Source organism: Ursus maritimus, unplaced genomic scaffold (assembly GCF_017311325.1).
Source record: "Ursus maritimus isolate PB19 unplaced genomic scaffold, ASM1731132v1 scaffold_1, whole genome shotgun sequence".
Classification (NCBI taxonomy): domain Eukaryota; kingdom Metazoa; phylum Chordata; class Mammalia; order Carnivora; family Ursidae; genus Ursus; species Ursus maritimus.
Genome location: NW_024423343.1, coordinates 27,047,233 through 27,052,970, shown reverse-complemented (window position 1 = coordinate 27,052,970; position 5,738 = coordinate 27,047,233). Strand labels below are relative to the sequence as shown.

The window sequence follows — 5,738 nt, the reverse complement described above, 5'->3', positions numbered from 1 at the left end:
ACACCTAGACTGCCACCTATGAGAAACCCCGAGCCAGAGAACCCAGGTGAGTCATGTCAAGATTCTGGATCCACAGAAACAATGTGATTATAAATGTTTGTTCTTAAAAGCTGCTACATTTTGGTCAATTTGTTACATAGCAAGATAGTTCAGATAGTCCGGTGAAAAGCTACCCTTTATATATAATGCATAAAATATATATTAAATGTTTTGTACTTACTGTAGCATGAAACCGAACAGTCTATTCATTATTTTTGAATTGGCATATAATTTGTTCCATACGCATTGGTCAGTAGAGTCTGCATGTTTATAAGTTTACTGATCATGTGGTAATATCATTATTATGATACATCCCAATTTTCACGATGATTCAGAGTGCCTTTTCTGGAGCCAGACTGCCTGAGTCCGATCCCGGTGACCCTCCACAAGTTACTTTACCTCTCTGTAAAATTGAGAGAATAATAATGTTTATCACATAGGTTTGTTACCAGGATTAAATAAATTAAAACAGCTAAAGCCTTTGGAATAGAGTCTAGTACATAGTAAAAATTTCAATGAATATGAACGGATTTTTATTTTCCTTTGTTCTTCTATTGTGGGCATTTCAGTTGCATCCGACTTGTGATACCTTTTGACCTGTGTCACCGACGCCAGCTGCTGGGTCACCTCTGAATTTCCTGTGGCTGTTTTGTCAGGGTGTCTTCTTGGAACACTCTGCAAGTCTGTATCCCATGCCCCGCGCCCGCCCCTTCCTTGAATGGCAGTTGCCCAGAAGGAGTACAAGGCAAGAGAGATCTGCTTCCAAACTCAACTCTTCCGTTCACTGGCTTTGTAGTGTCGGGCAAAGCACTTTCCTTTCCAGTTGCCTTGTCTGGAAGTGGGGCTCATCGTGACGATCTTTTAGGGTTGTTGAAAAAAGGAATTGGAGACAGAATCCGAAGATAATCTAAGTTGAGCCTCTGACATATGGTCGGTGCTCAGTGCACTGGAGCTGTTCCTTCTCAGGATGCGGCTGAACCCTCCAGATGCTGCGTCTTTCCCTCCAGGGTAGGCTCCTTCCCAGTGCCTTCCGCTGGGACCGCCTTTCTCCCTGCCTTACTCTCGCTGATGTGAATAAACCACTGAAGGGCTTTACTTATTTACAAACTGTTAATTACTCTCTCAAGTGGCTGTGGTAGGACAGATGTCTTCATGTTGAAACTAATCGCTCCTCAAAGGATGTTGAGGATAGAATTTGCGAGGCCTGTTATATAAGTCATGACATGTGTCCAACAGAATCATCCGAGGGACGTTTTTGAGCTGGACTCCTTATGGCCCTAGAAGAAAGGATTGTGATTCAGCAGGTCTGGGATGGCATGCGGGTTAAGAAACCATTTAAAGCAGGGCACTCAGAGCAAATCAATTCTCAGATCCTGTGAGGTTTCTCTAATCTGAATCAGATGAAGAAGACAGATGCTGTGTCTGAAATTTTCTCAGTGACGGCTGCATTTGAAAGTGTTCTCTTTTCCTCAGAGTGAATTTGAACATGTGACACTGAAATATTCTGGCACTTACAGATTTTTAAATCAGAAAACAATTCTAAAGTTTTATTAACAAGGAAATATTTCAGGAGAGCAACAGTAACCGGTAACAACAAACATATGTTTAAAGTAAGCCCTAAACACCAATGATGACTAAAAAAAATACAAAAGTTTCTGTTTAAATTGTATTGACTGGCAAGGCACTCACTTAAGTGAAGACCAGTGGGTCTCAAATTTGAGGGAACTTCAGAAAATCTCCCGGAGGCTGGTTAAAATACAGATAGCTGAACCTCATGCCCAGAGTTTCTGATTTACCAGGTCTTGGGCAGGGCCCATGAATCTGCATTTCTAACCAGTTTCCAGGTGATACGGTTGCTGCCCTAGAGAACCACTGCCCTAGACAAAACCTGCAGATAGATTCCTGTTGGAGAATGGTGACGACAGTCTATCTCAGCTGTCGGAACAGAGGACTCCTGACAGTCTTGGGCGAAAATCTACTTGTGATTCATCCGTATTTTGTAAAATGTTCAGTATTTCTTTCCTAGAGAAAGAACTGAAACAACAAAAGAACATAGATTTTTCCCCCAAAATTCTAAAAAAGTAGAACCTGGAAATACATGTTTTTGTGTCTCTTTCTGCAGTTTTTATTATGCAGTGTAGCCAACTCATAGGCTCAATCATTTCCCCAGCTATCCTGGCTTCCCTGTGCTCTGTTGAACGCATTGAGCTCTATAAGATGCTTGCTCTCTGAGCTGCAGCTTGTGGTTTCTAAGAGCTCATGGTCCTCTTTGATGCCCCTGCCCAAAGAAGAAAAACTGGCAGCTTTGCTGGCAGGTCCAGAGAATATGCATGCCCCCCAATAATCAAACACTGAAAGGGTTTCTATTGTAAAGTCTTCTTGTTACTACAGGTTCTTTCCTTGACCACCTGAAGGTCTGCTGAAAGGTCAATTAATGATTAATAGTCAATTAATTATTAATCTATGTAATTTGCAAATTGGTTGACTCTTAGAGTGAGTCACTATAAATAAGCAAAAATATATCTTGGTTGAATTATGTTTCCCCAAAAGATGTTAAAGTCCTAACTTTCAGTACCTGTGATTGTACTTATTTGAAAATAGGTTCTTTGCAGACAATCAAATGAAGATAGGGTCATTAGGGTGAGCTCTAAGATAATATGACTGCTGTCTTTATTAAAGGGGAAATTCAGACACAGAGACAGACACCCACCTTGGGAGAATGCCATGTGAACATAGAGGCAGAGATTGGAATACTGTGTCTATGATTTGAGGAATGCCAAAGATTAAGAGCAAACCACCCCAGCTAAGGAGAGGCATGGGACAGCTTCTCCCCATAGCATTCAGAAGAAATCAACCCTGCTGACACCTTGATCTTGGACTTGTAGTATGAAGAACTGTGAGACAGTAACTTTCTGTTGTTTTAGCTACTTAGTTGTTTTTTGTTTTTTGTTTTTTTTAAGCAGGCCCTACACCCAACATAGGGCTCAAACTCACAACCCTGAGATCGAGAGTTGCACGCCCTACCAACGGAGCCAGCCAGACACCCCTAAGGTACTTAGTTTGTGGGATCTTGTTATGGCAGTTCTAGAAATTAATACATGATTTATTCATGAAAACAAAATATTATTGTAACCCATACTATTGTCATATTTCCACTTCACTAAAACTTTTCTAATTTTTCCCACTGTTAGTTTTATTTGGTATTAAATGTCTGGGAAAACAGAGTATATTTCAATAAATAGTTATGAATGTGATTTGCTGTATACTTTGAGTGGGGAAAAAGTGTTCTGAGTGTATTTCTACTCCTGCCCTTGTTTTTCTTCTGTATGCACTTGTGGCCTTAGATAACACTGCTTAACCATGCTTCTGCCTGAGATGAAACTCTACTTGTCACTATACTTAGGCAGATTCCAACTTTACAGATCTTTCCCCTCAGATCAAAAGACTTTTTTTTTTTTTTGTAAGGCAGGCAGCTAATTTATTTTTCAGAATGGTGAGTCAATTGTTCCAAACCACTGCCAGGTTAACTTGTATTTCCTTATGAGACACTCCTTAAAGGAAACAAATTTTATCTTCAGTAGGTTAAGAAAAGAGATCAACAAAGGGTTTTTGTTTTTGTTTGAAATGTCATGTCCTAAAGGAAAGAAAAGTCAGAAGAGGAAAAAAGGGAAGACTTCCTCAGATGAAAATGTCAGCCAGCTATATCATATTTTACTCACCAAAATGTGTCCTTCTTTCTCCCTCATTCATTCTCTCAGTTTCCCCCCACTCTCACACTCAAAGATCACGGCGTAAACAATAGCAAAGGAACAATATCTCAATTTTCTTTAATACAGACCCAAGTATTAAAAAGTTTTCAATTTTTGTTTTGAAGTGCTGAAAGCCTCCAAAATTGTTTTATGGCACTTCACGTGGCGAGTCATATCCAGAGGTCTTGGGTGCTGCGAATAATTAAATCTATTTGCCACGACAACATTTTTGGTGCAGTAAGCTTGAGAAAATTTTCACCAAACCTTGTCATTACTTCGGAACTCTTTGGGATTCACTGGTATAATAACATTCTCTAAAAATGTTTGTTCCTTATTAATTCCTACAGGTAAAGATGATAATTTTTCTGATCTCTCAGTGAGGTGAAAGGTATCCACTGATTTGCTTTGTTGCCTCAAACTGCACTGACTGGTAACATTGGGGGAAATTCAGGCTTCTGTCTTTGAAGAGCCACACATCCTTCTCAAATGTCAGTGTGGTGTTTGAGGTTCTGACCTAACTGCCAAGCCTGCAATTAATTCCAACAATCTGGCTGGCACATGGCAAGTTTTCTAAAGATCACGTCTTGCCTGAAAAAGATAAATCATTTTATTGATTCCTCTTGGCCTGCATATAAATTATACAAATCAGAAAATAGAGTGATTTGGAGAGCAAAGCATTTGTCATTTCTGATTTTGAATTTTGTGAAACGCCTGAGTACTTTTTGCCACTGGGATGAATCCATAAGCTGAACTTTAAGAACTTTGAACCAAGCTTTAAAAACTTGGACCTGCGATTTGCTGCTTCCAGGCTTTTCTGTCTTCCCCCTCGGTCCTATTTCTCTCTATCTCTAGCCCGCTAAACTTCCGGGCCCAGAGGAACTGCCCTGGCCTCTGGTTCTGTGATTTTCAGAGCAAAGTTTTCTAGGTTCTTCCCAGTTTCTTGATTCTTCTTCATCAATATCTATGTAAAGCTTTGAGCATTTGTTTAAGATATATCTCCTTGTCATTTATACAAAATATTATCAATTGGGATGATTTGTCCTCGTGGACTGAGAGAAGCCAGATATGGTAGATATCCCGGAAGATCTTTTGTCGTTTTCAAAAGAATAAGAGAATAGAACCAAATAAAACCACCCGGTTACTCTGGTCCTCCATTCTGCCTGCAATGCGCATCATTGCCTCTTCATAAGCAGAGAAGGAGATTTGTGGACGTTCACCCTCATCTGAACTCCCTGCCACTAAGGTCACATACTATCTCCAAAATTGGGCCATCTCATTTTTTAAATGTCAGGCATATGCTAGGAAATATTGTGCTAAATCAATGATCTGTTTTCCAGCTCTCTGCCCACTATGAAATAAAAACGACATGAATTTTACTTCCTAAAAGAAAGGACACAGTCGTTAAGGAAATCTCTAAGAAAAGCCAATAAAATCACAAAGTTTCTTACAGAAGTGGCTTGATACTGTGCTCACTTTGGCAGCACATATACTAAAATTGCAACGATACAGAGAAGATTAGCATGGCCCCTGCACAAGGATGACACGCAAATTCGTGAAGCGTTCCATATTTTTAAGAAGCAGAAGGTTTTATAGTCAAAATGTGGAGATTATTGATATATGAAACAGAAGCCAAGAAAATTGGTCTTGTGAAGTAAAACTCTTTTTACATTTAGAGTTCTGTTTCAGATTTCTTCTTTCCCACCCTTCAGATGACTTTGGCTTTTTCTTTGTCTTCAAAGACATTTGTGAGGTCTGTAATTTTTTTTTTTAATGTAGAAAATGTGAATTTTTTTGTCCTCTAATTTGTTGATGCCCTGTGTACTCCCTTGGTTGTAAAGACATCTCAATCTTACCTTGCTTCTCTTTATACTCACCAGGTACAAATTACTGGTGTGTTTTATAAGCCTCAACTACTGTACACAGCCTATCTGATATAATCTTGTTCTGCTG

At 39.5% G+C, this 5,738-nt stretch overlaps 1 non-coding gene across 1 annotated transcript; it reads left to right on the top strand.

Annotated features, from left to right (window-relative positions):
• Positions 1-5,253: 5,253 nt before the first annotated feature.
• On the top strand, positions 5,254-5,360 carry LOC121099989. The gene has a single exon (XR_005831714.1). It is a non-coding gene; the product is annotated as a U6 spliceosomal RNA (small nuclear RNA).
• Positions 5,361-5,738: the final 378 nt, after the last annotated feature.